This window comes from Bubalus kerabau, chromosome 1 (genome assembly GCF_029407905.1).
Source record: "Bubalus kerabau isolate K-KA32 ecotype Philippines breed swamp buffalo chromosome 1, PCC_UOA_SB_1v2, whole genome shotgun sequence".
NCBI classification, from domain to species: Eukaryota; Metazoa; Chordata; class Mammalia; order Artiodactyla; family Bovidae; genus Bubalus; species Bubalus kerabau.
Window position 1 is genome coordinate 226,733,952 of NC_073624.1, and position 16,280 is coordinate 226,750,231.

General features: G+C 43.0%; 1 protein-coding gene across 25 annotated transcripts in view; it reads right to left on the reverse strand.

The window, feature by feature from the left end:
* Nucleotides 1–16,280, reverse strand: part of PPP2R2B (protein phosphatase 2 regulatory subunit Bbeta) — a 705,283-nt gene that overhangs the window by 75,140 nt on the left and 613,863 nt on the right. The gene's annotated exons all lie outside the window — the stretch shown is intronic.

Below are 16,280 nucleotides of genomic sequence, written 5' to 3' on the forward strand. Positions count from 1 at the left end.
TGTGCACTGTCATGTCAAAACTGTCCTCATTTGGACAATAAATTATATGGTCATCTTACTGATATACAAAGGATACTTAGTATTTGTTGAATGAATGAGAATAGTGAACAATTGCTATCTTCTTATGGGTCAAAGAATCAGACAGTTAAATAGTTTTGCATACAAGGGCCTTTCCTGGTGGTCCAGTGATTAAGAACTCGCCTTCTAATGCAGGGGGTACAGGTTCGATCCCTGGTTGGGGGGCTAAGATTTCACATGCCTCGTGACCCCAAAAAACCAAAACATAAAACAGAGGCAATATTGTAGCAAATTCAAAAAAGACTTTAAAAATGGTCCACATCACAAAAATCTTAAAAAAAAAAAAAGTTAAATGAAGAATTGAGAAGAAACATAGAATCCTATACAAATGTGGCACTGGATATCCTGGAAATCAGAGAAGCTTGAGATGTGGATGTAGGAAGAACCAGGGATCCTCTAAAAACCAGGAGTGGGATGGAAGGCAAAGTCTTCACAAGCCCTCTACCTTGTTGTGGATGATGGTTCTCTAGCAGAGGCCCAGGGAAGGCAAAAACTAAGAGAGCTGGTTCTGACCACAGATTCAGCCCTCACTGACAGGCTGTGTGATCTTGTGCAATTATCTTGCCCCTTCTGGGCTCTGGTTATACGATCTGAAATATCCACTGTGCCCTACTTATCATGAAGGGTGGTTGGGATCTGTTGAGATGATTTGCCCTTCAGTTCAACCTCCTATTCACCCTTTCAACAACATTTTCTCGAGCTCTGTACAAGGTCCTGGTGTAGAGGGGCGGTGGGGGGGGGCGGGGGGGACACGTTCAACTGGGAAGCCAAACCAGACACCTGCCTTCATCTGGCTGGCCTAGGTGGTGAAGGCAGGTACGAAATCATCTCATAATAAAATGTAGTAAGCACCCAGAAGGAGAGGAAATAGCACAAAGAAGGATTTAATGTGGTCATGGAGGTCTGTAGAGGTTTTGCTGAGGAAGTATAAATTGGATGACTTAAAGGATGAGAAGAAATTTACTAGGCCAGGAGGGGAAGGAAGAATGATCTAGTCAGCGGAAAGAGCATGTGCAAGGGTCCTATGGTGGGGGTAACACAAGAATGAAATATCAATTAGTCAGTGTAGTTGAGACAGAGAGTGATAACCACGGTGGGAGATGAAGTGACAGGGTAGGTAAGAGGCAGGCCCCCAAAGAGATTTTTGCCACCACCCTAAGAGAAATGAAAGTGAAAAGTGAAAGTGTTAGTCAGTCATGTCCAACTCTTTGTGACCCCATGGACTGTAGCCCACCAGCCCAAGAGATATGGGAAGAAATCAAAAGATTTTTCAATGATTTTGATATGGTAAGGATCAAAGTTTCAGTGAGATCATTCCTGATGTAGTGGGGAGAACAAATTATAGAGGATGAATGAAGGAGAACTTTGAAAAGGAAGGTGATATATTGATACTACTGAACACCAGTTAAAGGTATGTCTGAGTTAAGGCTTTGTAATGGGTAAGAAAAGTGCCTTAGAAACTCTCCCAATAAATAAACAAATTTTCCCAATAAGTAAACAAACAAAATAAACTTTCCCAATAAATAAACAATATTTATTGGGCACTGATTGTGAACTTTCCCAATAAATAAACAATATTTATTGGGCACTGATTGTGTCAATCATCCTTCACACCCACCTCAGGAGATTCTTTTGACAACTCTGTGAAACAGAGAGCAGTAGTACAAAGTACTATGATAAAGAGAAAACTCAGGCTCAGAGAAGCTAAGTCAGTGGCCCAGAATTGCCCAGGTGTAGGAGGCATAGTCTGAATATGATTACAGAGTCTATCTGACTGCAAAGCTTGTGCTTTTCCCACTGTATCACACCACACTCAGATACTATACATGATAGGAAGTGATAACTGCTCTGTAAGGGCCATGAGTACCGGGCCCATAGAATTTACGGAATTGATAGAATTATGGGTAGTAATAATGGTAGCGGTAGAATTCTGTGGTTAAGCTGCCTCTAGAAATCTCAGTTTGGGGTTGGAGGTGTTCATGGCATTTGAATAGGGTGTCTACTCCACATGCTTTCATAGACACATGCTCTGCTTTGAGGTTTGTCACAGAGGAATTCCCTACCCGGAGCTTTTGAGCTCTGTACTCCCCTACTCCCGCTCACCTCCCCAAGGTAGTGGCACTGAAAGCAGGTTCCCCAGGGCCAGGGAAGCAATGGACTCTGTGAGGACTTCCAGGGGCTCTGCCTAAACTCTTCCCTGGGCCTCCTTTATCACCCTCATTGTCTGCACAGGCTTCCTGTGGCTGTGGCGATGAGGGGAGGGAACATGACAGCTAGGATCAAGAGGCATTACCAAGTGGGAGCTGCCAGCTCAGAGCTTCAGCTTCATGTGACAGGCCTGCCTGCTAATTCAGGCTGACATACTCCATGATGTAGCACTAACGGGGAAGCTCTGGGTAGGTATCTGGGGGAGGGAGCGCTAACGCTCTGCCCAGATTAGCCAGGCGACAAACATCACTCGTGATATTCCAGCACCCTCCCCACGCCCAGGTCAAGGCTGTCCACTGCCCAGGGACACCGTGTCAAAGGAGGAAGGAGGACGTTAGGGGGTTCAAGCTTACCAACTGGACAGGAAGACCAGTTAGGAAACCCCATTGGGACTGTGTTTCCTATCTGCTCTGGACACATGCTCTTTCTGGGGCCAGGCAGGGAGAAGAGTGGGATACGGTTCCCTGAGTTCAGCCCATGGGCAATCATTTGGGTCTTCCCTGTAAGATCAGGGAGGGCTTCCTGTACTGGCAGTCACTGAGTTAGAGCACCCCTGCCCTTCAGCCCTCTCAGTAGCCAACCTCATGAGGAAGATTCCTTGTTTGCCATTTTATGGGGGAGGTGAAATATCCTGTCTGATGTCACACAAAAAGGAAGGAGAAGAGCCGAACTGGGACAATGTAGTTCCTGAGTGAGCCCAGAGCACCACTGCTGCAAAGGAAATGCTTAGGAAGAAATACAAAAATGCCACTTCTGCAAGTCAAAAATGGTCACATCTCAGTAATTTCATGTGGTTCAGGCTAACAGTTTGGAAGGACTCTGTGCCATATGGATGTGACATTGACTCATGAAACACTGAGTCTTGGAAGGACCCCTGGAGCCTCTTTCAAGGCTGTCACATGTGTATGTGTGTGTTGGGGGCCACAGTGGGAGGCCATGGTGTCTAGGCCTTACGACCTTCATCATTCTTGGTAATATGTTTGGATCCTCACATCTTGCTTAAGTAATTATGGATAAGGAAAGTTTGAGACCAACCACCACAGACAGTTCCTGAATTCTGCAGATGAGGAAGTCAGGAACCCCAGAGGTGACATGCCATGTCCATGGTCGCCCAGTGGGGGTTGCCAGCACAACCTGGCTTTCTGCCACTCATCCGATCGCTTCCTCTGTCCCGATGCCAGGTGCCTGAGCTGTTCTCCATAGGACCCGACAAACTCCAGGATCAAGCCAGGACCTTCAACTGGTGGTTCACACCCTCTTTTCCGCACTATCTCGACAGTGGCCGTGGGGCGAGACCCCCCTGAGACAAGGCTGGTGCTTCAGTAGGCTTGGGAATGAGAACGGGGCCAGTCTTGGCCCTTGGAGGCCGCAGGTGGCCAAGGACTGTGCTGCTGGAATCCTTGTCCTTCCCTAGGCACCCCATACTCCTCCCTGACCCTGATTCAGTTTCAGCTCATTGCCCTGAGCATGATTGCAAAGCATAAACAACCCAGCCTAGTTGTCAAGAAAACTGGTACTGTGTTAGAGTATCCACCAAATAAAGTTTCACAGACCAAGAGAGCAGCCTCAGAGTCTAGCCTGCCACGAGGCTTATAGACATCTATGTCAGCTGGGATATTAGTGGGATGCAGAGAACCCCAGAGTGCCCTGGGGCTCCTTTCCCCACATCATTCAGGGCTCTGTTCAATGATCACCCCTTGAGAGAGGTCTTCTGTGTCCCTACCCCTACCCCACCTCACATGGCACACCCTCCACTCACCATCCTCTGACCCAGCTTACTGCTCTTAAGCAGTTCATCAGCGAACCCTCATCAGTAGCCTATGATTTAGCTCAGTGAATATGATCTCTGCTGCACAGATGAGGCAATGACCAGAGAGGTTAAGTAATTTGTATCGTCACACAGCTCATACTCAGGCCTGGCACTCCTTGATTCTGGAGTCTAAGTCCTTGGCCGCTCTGTCCTCTGGGCCTGGAGGGGCACGATTGGGTGTGTGGGAGAGACAAGTGAGTACACGGACATTTCAGTGTAGGGCATCTGGGCTGGAATGGAGGTCAGCAGGCACTGCCCAGGGCAGTGTCAGCTAAATGGGCTTGTATCTGCTTGGGGAGCTCAAGGGAGACCTCAGAAAGGAGAGGACTGCTGAGTGAGTGGGAGGTGATGGGTTTGTGGGAATCTACCAGGTGAAAGTGGGGGACAGGGAGGAGAGGGAGCAGTGCTTCAGTTGGAGAGGCCAGCATGTGCAGAGCACAGACGGGAGGGATGAAAGTACAAGGTGAAGAGTGTGATTCCGTGGGTTTCTGGACATGGGGGTGAGTGATTTTGTCTTCACTCAAAATGCAAAATAAAGTCTTCCTCCACATCAGACATGAAGAGAAACCTGAGCTTGATGAGGGGATGGAGAACTGATGAGAGTGGAGCGGGGATGGAACTCCCTTGGGGGCAGGTATTTGAGCTGAGAGCCGAATGTAGGGAGGTCAGCAGCCACTTGGCACCCTGGAGAAGAGCACTCCAGGCAGAGCAAACAGCAAGTGCAAAGGCCCTGAGGTTGGAAAGCGCTCAGAGCATAGAAGGAACAGGGAAGGGCCTCTGTGGCTGGAGAGGAGTGAGCAGGGAAGGACAGCGGCAGGAGATGGAAGATCAGAAGTCAGGGCTGGGTCACAGGTGTGATTGTGGGGATAGGAAGATCACTAGCTGCCCGATACTGACCCCTCCCTGTTAAGAAATCCCTTCCTCATTGCTCTCTCTCCCTTCTTTCTCCCCACCTTCTGTTTCTCTCTACCCATCTTCAGTCTTCCTCCCTTCACATCTTTCTCATTATCTTTCCTGCCTCTGCCCTTGGGAAACACAAGACCACCTTTCACCTCTCAGAATCCATTTACTAACAAAACGAATGTCACTGTCATTTGGTTTATTCGGTGACCATGGTGGTGATGCATCACAGTCTTCTGTGGCACCTAAGTGGGTGTCAGCAGGTCACAAAGGCCCCTTCGGAGACACATGGCAAAAGGAGAACAGAGTCCTGGAAGCTCCTGAGGCCCCCCACTTTACATGACATCTGTGAAAATGCACAGCCGGGGAGGGGCTGGAGACGAGGGCTCTTCACAGAGAAAAAAACCACAGCTGTGCTCACCATGGCAACCTCCAGAGCCTCCAAAAGTTGACAGATTCAAGGCAAGAGCCTGAGAGAGAAGAGATGACTGGAGAGGAGCTCAAGAACAGAAGAAAAGTTGGAGCCATGGAGAAGGGAGAGAGAGGAGTCCACTGGTTCAAGGATGTGCACAGATTCCAGCTGTTCGGTAACTCTGGGTTGAATCTGACTGAGTTCAGCAGACAAATGTGAATACCCTTGGATACTAAGTACAATCAACATAATTGACATGACTGGGCCTTTTGAAAAAATTGCTACCAACTTACATCCATGTTTGCTTGTATTTCCTTGTCAATATTCAACAGATGCTTCCCCCCCTCCCCAATAACTGAGACTACTCTATACTGAGAAAGATAGGATATATTCAGGCCAGGGGGGTAGGGGGGCTCTGTGTCATCAGTTAGGAAGTTCACATAGCAATGTCATGACCACATGCTGGCCCCAGATAAAACCTTCCCCAAACATTTATTAACCATTTACTATATGCTGGACAGTCATCACAGAGTATTCTTATGAAGCTTAGTGGGGGCAGAGAATACACAACCCCCTACCCACTCCTCCTTTTCATAACCAGCTCTTTTGGGAAGCTAAAACCATGTTTGTTTGATCTAGACAAGCAAGAGATGGGAGCTGGCTACCTTTTCCTTGGTGCAGGGGGCCCTGACCCCGGTGCTCTGGGACCACAGGTTTAAGGACTCGTGGCGTCTGGGCTGACTACACCATTCCATCTAGAAGCAATAAATGGTAAAGCTGGAGGAAAGGGTAGAAAGTTCCAGATTTCAGCCTCACTTCACGTTTGCCATCATGCCTTTCCTGGACTTCCTTCAAGAAATATCTTCTGTGATTCTCCAAAGACAATTACTGTAAGTTTGGGATAAAGCCAACAGTTAAAAAGCACTCAGACTTCATAGTCAAGGAAGAGGGAGTGAGTCATCTTGAAGATGGGAGAGCCATTGGGTCCTGCTATAAATATCCCTGTTTCAAAGCTACCCAGCTAAGCAGTGCAGGGGAGCTGTCTTCAAACAGGAGAATGTGATGACTTCCTGAAAACTTTATGAAATAGTTCTAAAGGAAACCATGACTTAGTGATGAAGAATCCGCCTACCAATGCAGGAGACATGGGTTCAATCCCTGGGCCAGGAAGATCCCCTGGAGAAGGAAATGGCAACCCACTCCAGTATTCTTGCCTGGAAATCCCCATGGACAGGAACCTGGTGGGCTACAGGCCATGGGGTCACAAAGAGTCAGATACAACTTAGCAACTGAACGACAACAAACAATATACTTTCCTTCCTAAAATCAAATTATGTCAGGATATAACCACAGTCGAGGTTCTCATTCTCATCTTTGAAAAAGAAAGATAAACCTTCCCCATCCTGAATCTTACCGGGATGTGTTATCCATGGTATAAAACACTTCAGGGAGGGACAGATGACATCTTTAATCAAAGCCCCACAAATGACCCCATCATCCAGCTCATTATCATATGAATTTCTAACAAGATTTCTAAAAAAATAATTATAATAAAATTAAAATCTCAAAAATTATAATATGAAATTCTAATAAAATCAGAATTGTGTTTTGTGCTGTTTTGGTCAATTGTGTCTCATTAATAATTTTAGAGATAATTAAATCCAGAAGAGAACTTTAAAGCCTTATAGTTATACATTCAGGGGGAAGGAAAAACCTATTTTTGTTACAGAAATGATCAAAAAGAGTTTTCAACATTTATTTGGAGGAAGTTGCAGTGAAAACACAAAATTAAAGAAGAAAAAGGAACAATGTAAAGTTATGACTTTTAAAGAACTTTATTCCTTATTCTTTTAATGGATATTGATGGGTATCCAGTTACAATGGTGTTTAAATTTCACACATTAAAAAGGTGATATAACAGTTTTATTTTAAACTGCCTATGTTCAAAATACTTCTGAAGCCACATCCTCTGTTATGTATTTAACATTATGATGGAAGTGCTTAGCTGCCTACTGAAAGATGCTCAGGAAGGTACGTGGTTATTCAAAATTCTTCGAGGTGGTACACAAGCACAAAATTTAAAGTTATATGGTGTTAGAGAGTTTTCAGAGTCAGGTCGACCTGGCCTTGAATCCTGGTTGGGCTATTTACCAGCCACGTGGCCCTGGGCTTCTTACTTCACCTTTCTCCATGTCAAGGCTCTCTTCCATAATGTTACAGATAGCATTCCTCTATAGCTTTGCCAAGAAAACTTAGCCCAGGGCCTGATACATACCATCTACCAAAGAGACATTTCTGGAGAGCTTACTTTTCGCCAAACTGTGCTAAGCACTTTATGCACATTATGTTATTGAATCCTTACTGTGATCTTAAGAGGTAAGTACTAATATTCATCCCACTTTACAGGTACGGATCTTGAAGCAAAGGAAGTGGTGAAACTTGCTCAAGGTCATACAAATACTAGGGGGTGGCATTACCCTTGTTGGCAGTCTGGCTACAGCCCCTATGATCGTTATTACTAGAATCCTTCCCATGAACTTCCGGTTATAAAAAAAAAAAAAGGTCCATCCTGAGCGATTGCCTAGGGAAGATTTTCTGACTTCTTCTATTGGCTTCAGAGTGTAGACATCCCTTTTATCCACCCAGGGAATTCAGTCATGATTACAGAACTCAGCGTTGCTCAGGAGAAGTAGCTAGTGGGATAACTGGTCACTGGGTAGCAATTAACTTTGTTGGTGGAAAAAAAAAGCGGAAGGCTTTTCTGGTTAGGAGTTTTCCTAATAGCTTCTGTCCACATTGTCATGAAAACCTTGAACAATATGGTTGTTCATCCAATTATCAAACCAACCTGGGGGGCAGAGTCTGGCATTCTGTGTACCCATTATCAAAGGGTAATTTGGTGTAACAAACCAAATCGAGTACGTACAAAGACTGTCAAATAAAATAAACCACTCACAAATTAAATTACTTCCCATTTTCAGTGGGAAGAATGCCAGTCATTTTTCATCTTAAAAAATATGCATCTTAATTCCATTTTTTAAAGAACATGAAAAGAAGCATTTAAAGGCCTCTTGGGCAGTCTGTATGTAGCAAGGTCCACCCTCCCTAGGAACATCTCCCTGGGTCCTGGGACATTTTCTCTCAGAGAATTAATGGAGCATTAAGCCTCACCCTGGTTAAAAAAAAAAAAAAAAGAAAAACCTGTTTCCTCCATGGATCAATGGTGGATGGAGTTCAGAAAGCAGGAGTGAGAGGTTGGCTCTGGTTTATAACGACATATCAGAGCTGTTGTTTCCAGAATGAAGCTGCCACTCAACACCACCCCGCCAAACCCCCAGGGAATCCTATCCAAATAATATAATTTTTAGATTTCCCAGATCACACCCTTCAACAGCCTCAATATGTCCCTGAGTTCTTCTTTTACTGGCTTTGTCATATGGATTGAAATAAGCCTGAGAGGAAAAACCCCTTTGGAGCAGCAAATCAGGCTTTGTGCTTCAGGGTCTTAAATATCTGAGAATTATATTCTTTCATTTGACAAACATTCATTAAGTGCCAATCACTGCTTTGTGTGGTACGTGTATCAGGTGAACAAAAGCAGGTTGGTTGTGGCACCTAAAGTCTAATAGGGAAGAAAGAAGTTAGTGTCTCAAGGTAGACACACTGTTACAAACTGCCTAGGATGCTATAGAAAGATGTGTATGCTTCAAGAGAGGCAAAAATATTCTTTCATTAAAAGGAACCGGGGCTCTAATTTAGATTGGGGAGCTAGGTGAACTGTTTTTTGAAGAAGTGACAGGTCACCCCCCAGTAATGGAGCCATAAGCATTCTCTATATAAATGGTTCTTCACTGGAGGCCAAATTGCCATCTGACACTGTCTGAAGATAGTTTTGATTGTCAGAATGGGGCGTATGCTATTGGGTAGAGGCCAAGGATGATGCTAAAAGTCCTACAATGTACAGGTCAGCTTCTAGCAGCAAAGAATTATCTGGACCAAAATGTTAACAGTTCTGAGACTGAGAAATCCAGTTCTTAAGAAAATATTTCTGGAAAGAGTCTAAATCAAGGGTGGATAAAAGAAACTCAATATTAACTTCCACAATCAGCAGAAAAAAGTTTCAGTTCATAAATATGTTCTGGTTTAAAAAGTCCATATATATATATACACACATATATATATATACACACACACACATACATACACACACACACACACACACACATATATGAAGTATCTATCTCTCAAAGGCTTATCCCTTATTGCCAACTTCAAGAATAACACACAACCCATAAAACATGCCTGAGGAATTAATACATATTTTTTAAACTCAATGCATCAAAGATGATTTTTATAGCAGACTAACAATTTCATGCTCGCAGTGTCTTTGACTTCTTTTGGCCTCTCTACAAAAAAAGAGAGGGAAAATATCTTTTGCTCAGAAGATAAACTCAGTATCTAATTACCAGCCCGTGCAGCAGCCTGTAATTCTGCCAGTTTTATCTTATTTTTTTTTTTCTCCCAGACACTTCCATTTTCTGCCAACATTGCTATTTCTCAAAGTGTGCTTCCCTGTACATTGCCTTTCCTGTTATTTCCCTTGATGTTTCACATTGTGCAATTCCACAGGAAAAAAGGAGACATCTTAAAATATCACAGTAGAGGAAAATTTCAGTTAACATTTATAGGTGGGGAAGGGGATGGGATGGGAAGAGGCAGTGGTTTAATTTTTGGTTAGTTTGGTTAGGATTAATCACAGCAATTGTTTTTGTTTTGTTTTTTTAACTGCTGCTGATGGAAGTATTTCTGAACTCTTCCCATATACTTTCTCCTATTAACAACTGGGATACGTATCACTGAATCTTTGATAATCAAGGATCAAGAAGACCTCAGGAGGGTCACACTATATTCTGTCATTTATTACTGTGGCTTACACAGATGGAAGAAGGTAAGTATAAATTTGATATAAACTTTAAGAATCTTAGAGCTAGAAGTTGCCTGAGAAGTCATTACACAAAAAAGGTATGTGTGTATACAAAGATGAATCTCTAAGAGCTCTGAAATGCAGCCTTTCATAAGTATAAACAAAGCTATCAGACGCATGCAACTAAACTGTCAGTTCTGCCTCCCACCAACAGATGGCAGTAGTGGTTACCAGTGATATTCTGATTCAGAAACAAAGTGACTTTTCAGGATTGCATTGTCTGGTTCCCATCCCTGGGTGTACATTAGAATCAAAAGAGACTTCTTATTAAAAACTGATGCCTGGGGCCCTCCACTGGGTGGTGATGGTGGGGAGAGTGTTGTTAAGTCAGAATGCCTGGAGGGTGGAATCCAAGTACTAGTGTTTTGAAAGCCCCTGGGACCACTCACCTCGAACCAGACATCTTGGAGTGTGAAGTCAAGTGGGCCTTAGGAAGCATCACTGCAAACAAAGCTAGTGGAGGTGATGGAATTCCAGCTGAGCTATTTCAAATCCTAAAAGATGATGCTGTGAAAGTGCTGCATTCAATATGCCAGCAAATTTAGAAAACTCAGCAGTGGCCACAGGATTGGAAAAGGTCAGTTTTCATTCTAATCCTAAAGAAGGGCAATGCCAAAGAATGTTCAAATTACCACACAATGGCACTCATTTCACATACTAGCAAAGTAATGCTCAAAATTCTTCAAGCTAGGCTTCAACAGTACATGAACTGAGAACTTCCAGATGTTCAAGCTGGATTTAGGAAAGGCAGAGGAACCAGAGATCAAATTGCCAACATCCGTTGAATCATAGGAAAAGCAAGAGAATTCCAGAAAAACATCTACGTCTGCTTCATTGACTATTCTAAAGCCTTTGACGGTGTGGATCACAACAAAATGTGGAAAATTCATTAAAGAGTTGGGAATACCAGACCACCTCACATGCCTCCTGAGAAACCTGTATGCAGGCCAAGAAGTAACAGTTAGAACTGGACACGCAACAATGGACTGGTTCAAAATTGGGAAAGGAGTATGTTAAGGTTGTATATTGTCACTCTGCTTATTTAACTTATATGTGGAGTACATCATGTGAAATTACAGGCTGGAATCAAGATTGCTGGGAGAAATATCAATAACCTCAGATATGCAGATGATACCACCCTTATGGCAGAAAGCAAAGATGAACTAAAGAGCCTCTTGAAGGTGAAAGAGGAGAATGAAAAAGTTGGCTTAAAACTCAACATTCAAAAAACAATGATCATGGCCTCTGGTCCCATCAGTTCAGTTCAGATGCTCAGTTGTGTCCAGCTCTTTACTACCCCATGGACAGCAGCATGCCAGGCTTCCCTGTCCATCACCAACTCCTGGAGCTTGCTCAAACTCATGTCCATCAAGTCAGTGATACCATCTGGCAATCTCATCCTCTGTCATCCCCTTCTCCTCCCGCCTTCCATTTTTCCCAGGATCAGGGTCTTTTCCAATGAGTTAGTTCTTCACGTCAGGTGGCCAAAGTATTGGAGCTTCCATCTCAGCATCAGTCCCTCCAATGAATATTCAGGATTTATTTCCTTTAGGATTGACTGGTTTGATCTCCTTGCAGTCCAAGGGACTCTCAAGAGTCTTCTGTAATACCACAGTTCAAAAGCATCGATTCTGGTCCCATCACGTCAAGGCAAATAGATGGAGAAACAAAGGAAACAGTGACAGACTATTTTCTTGGGCTCCAAAATCAGACGGTGACTGCAGACATGAAATTAAAAGACATTTGCTCCTTAGAAGAAAAGCTATGACAAACCTAGACAGCATATTAAAAAGCAGAGACATTACTTTGCTGACAAAGGTCTATATAGTCAAAGCTATGGTTTTTTCCAGTAGTGTTTGGATGTGAGTGTTGGACCATTAAAGAAAGCTGAGTGCTGAACAATTGATGCTTCTGAACTGGGGTGTTAGAGAAGACTCTTGAGAGTCCCTTGGACTGCAAGGAGATCAAACCAGTCAATCCTAAAGGAAATAAATCCTGAATATTCATTGGAGGGACTGATGCTGAGGCTGAAGCTCCAATACTTTGGCCACCTGATGCAAAGAACTGACCCATTGGAAAAGACTCTGATGCTGGGAAAGATAGAAGGCAGGAGGTGAAGGGGACAACAGAGGATGAGATGGCTGGATGACATCACTGACTCAATGGACATAAGTTTGAGCAAGCTCCAGGAGATGGTGAAGGACAGGGATCCCTGGAGTGCTGCAGTCCATGGGGTTGCAAAGAGTTGGACATGACTGAGCTACTAAACAACAAGTGATCAATATGTAAAGCCAAGGCTAAGAGCCAATGAATTGGAGGGGTAAATGGAAGAGTCCATACAAAGAGCTCTTAACAGTGGTTGGAGTATGAGATTATATGAGTTTAGAATTATTTTTATAGTTCCATATGAGGTTTTTAATATTAACTTAAAACATCCTGATTTTAATCAATGGATAAAAATAGTTTATGGAAGGGAAAAAGGATAGAAAAGAGTTACTATTCATAATACATAGAAAATGTTCCCTCAATTGATAAAAAGACAACTCAGTAAAAAATTATGGACAAAGGATATGGACAGAAAATTTAGAAAAAGCTAGAAGCAAATGACCAAGAAATATATAAAAATATGCCCAACCTTATTAGTAGTCAAGAAGATGCAAGTTAAGAATTTTAAATCTTTAATCTTACACAAAGAAGATCAATCTTATTAATCATTCAATCTTATAAAATTTTATTCTATGCCAGCTACTGTTCTAAATTTTTTTTCTAACCATTAATTCATTTAATAGTCAAGATAATTTTCTGAGGTAGGAATTCATATTATACCTCTTTCTGCAAGTAAGGGTAACTAAGACACAAAGCAATAATGTGTCTTACCTTAAAGTCACACACTAGTGCTTGTTGGAGCTCAGATGGGTACTTGGGTATTCTGACCAAGAGCATCCTTATCCTGAGCCACTATCCTACACTCCCTTCTCAGTAGAGTCCCTACTGGGATATGCAAAATGACTGATAACATCTATCCTGGAGATGGTAAGAGGAAATGGGCATTTGCTGGTGGGAATATGAATGCAACAGGAAAAAGTAGCTATTAAAATACAATAATGCATTGAAGAAGGAAATGGCAACCCACTCCAGTGTTCTTGCCTGGAGAATCCCAGGGATGGGGAAGCCTGGTGGACTGCCGTCTATGGGGTCGCACAGAGTCAGACACAAGTGAAGCGACTTGGCAGCAGCAGCAGCAGCAGCAATGTACATATCTTTCAACTTAGCAAAACCTGCCTTAATGGAAACTATCCTATAAAAACTAGACATTGGTTTATGATGATAAATGCTTGAGACCATTAACTGCAGCATTGTTAGTTATAATTACATTGTAACAAAATCTGGAAACAGGTGACTGTCAGTGAATAGGGGACTGGTTTAATAAGTTATAGTATACCCACGCTTTAGAATATTGACAGCTACTTCACGGAAGATGAATGACCAGGAGGGATGTTTATATTACTGAGCAGAGTGTATAAGTATCATCTCAAATTTGTAAAAACAAACAAAATCATATCCATCTATTAAGGTTGATAATATATGTTTGTGTGGACATACAGAAAATGGTGTGGCTGGGTACACGCCAAACTAGTAATGTGAGTTACCTTAACATGTGGGCCCACGGTATAGGATTGTTTGATTTGATGCTATAATCCTGCATTAGTTTTGTAATAGAAAAGAAAAAGAAGAGAGATCTTTGCCTCCAATGTCCAGCCAGGGAGGATTCTCAGGATTCTTCAGCCTGCACTGGACTGCTCCTAAAAAAGTGTAAGCAGCTCCCAATGAGCATGGCTTTGAATTTAGACCCACTTTCCTTAACTGTCCACTTGTTAGTTCCCTGGGTTGACAGACAGCCAGTCTACTTCTTCCTCTACGCAAAAGCTCTCCAGATATTCGAGCACAGATCTCAGTGCACCCCACTGTCTATTTAATGACACCAAGACTTAGCCTCCAATCTTTATTACCCACCAGTGGTCATGCCTGGGTCACCCCTACTGATGCTGTGCCATGCCGAACACAATCTACCAGAGTTCAGAACACAGAGAGACCTATGTTCTTTTAGACCAGACATGCGCTTTCTACCTCAACAACTTAATTGATTTATCTCGGTAACAGTCCATATTGCAGTGTCAACTAAAATTCATAGATCTTATTTCAAATAAGCTAAGGTCAAGTCAAATGTTCTCTACTATTTTGAATGTGATTACCTCAATTCTATCCCTAGGATTATATATTATATATATAATTATATATATATTATATATCTCTTTTTCTTAAAAGTGAAATACAGGGATATGAAACAGTACCTATGTGAATGTGGGAGGTGGTGGGAGGAGTCTAATGAATGGTGGATTCTGGAAAATGGGATTTTTCTGCATCATGCAGATGATGGGTTAGAAGATGGGTGAGCACACTGGGTATATGGAGAGGACAATGGCAGTGTCCTGACGTCTGGCTGGAGGGTGGGAGGACCTTAAATCCTCTGTTTCAGAGAGGTGGGGCTGAATTTGAAAGGTAATGATCCTGGCAAATAAAATTGTTACAGGAAGTGGGTGGGGGAAGAGAGAACTCAGAAGGAGGTTTGCTAGTTCCAAGGAGACAGAGCAGGAATGGGCCAAGAACAGAGGAGATGGGACAAGGAAGAGAAAAGAGTATCTGAGAAAAGCAGCTGCACACAGGGCTATAAGGAAAAAAGGATGGCGAGCCTCCAGAGATGGGAATGAGGGAAGAGAGAAGAAAGCTGGGAGGGGGTTGCGAGGCGTTCTATTCTAGTCTGGACTGTTTAGATGCCAAGAAACAGAAACCTTCTCAAATTTACTTAAAAAAAAAAACAACAAAAACCTAAAAAACAAAAAAGGAGTATTGTGGGAGAGAAAAATCTTGCAGTTGATCAGGACTGAAAACGGAGTGTGTGAAATGGAACAGGGGCTTAGCCTGCTGTTAGGGGTCTGGGGAACTTGACCTTGTCTTTTTGTCTCTGTGTCTGTCTCTCATAGGGGTGTCCTGGTTTCTTAAACTGCTTCTCTCTTTGTGTCAGCCCTGCTTCTCTCTCTTTGCCAATAAAAGTTAACTCTGTCTGTTTACCAGTCTGAACATGGCCTTCAGTGAGTCACTCTAGCCCTGACTCCACCACACTTTCACTCTCGCCCTGACTTACGTCACACTGTAGTAGACAGTGCTACTCTAGTGCGCTACCATGCGTAGATAGATAGCTAGTGGGTAGCTGCTATAAGCACTGGAAGCTCAGATCCCCCTCTGTGATGACCTAGAGGGGTCTGAAGATGGAGGGAATGTAAGTATGCATATGGCTGATTCACCTCATTGCACAGCAGAAGCTAACATAATACTGTAAAGAAACTATATTCCAATTTTAAAAAAGGAAATAAGTGTTGCCAATGACTTCTGGAAAAAAGAGAGCAGGGAACCAACAGGGCAGAAAATACAGTAGGAAGAATGAAACATATAGTCAGAACCTTCCAAGAGGTCTCACCCCTGCCCTTGAACATCCTGCATTCAGAATCACCTCCATACCTTTTTCCTGCAATGCTCTGCTCCCCTTATTCACCCCACTTCCACCTACTCCCCCTTACCTAAGTCTTCCTCGATCCAGATGGCTCCAGAACTCTCCTCATTCCCCCTGCCATGTATGCACACAATCCAGTGGAGAATAATTCTGATATATATATATATATATATATATATATATATATATATATATTTAGGTGCTGAAACTTTTTTTTTTTCTTTATATTTTTAAGAGTTCAAAATTCTAGCCTCCTTCTTCCAATTGGCACAATTTTGACAGGCTTCTTGGAATCATTTCCCAACTTGAATTCCTAGTG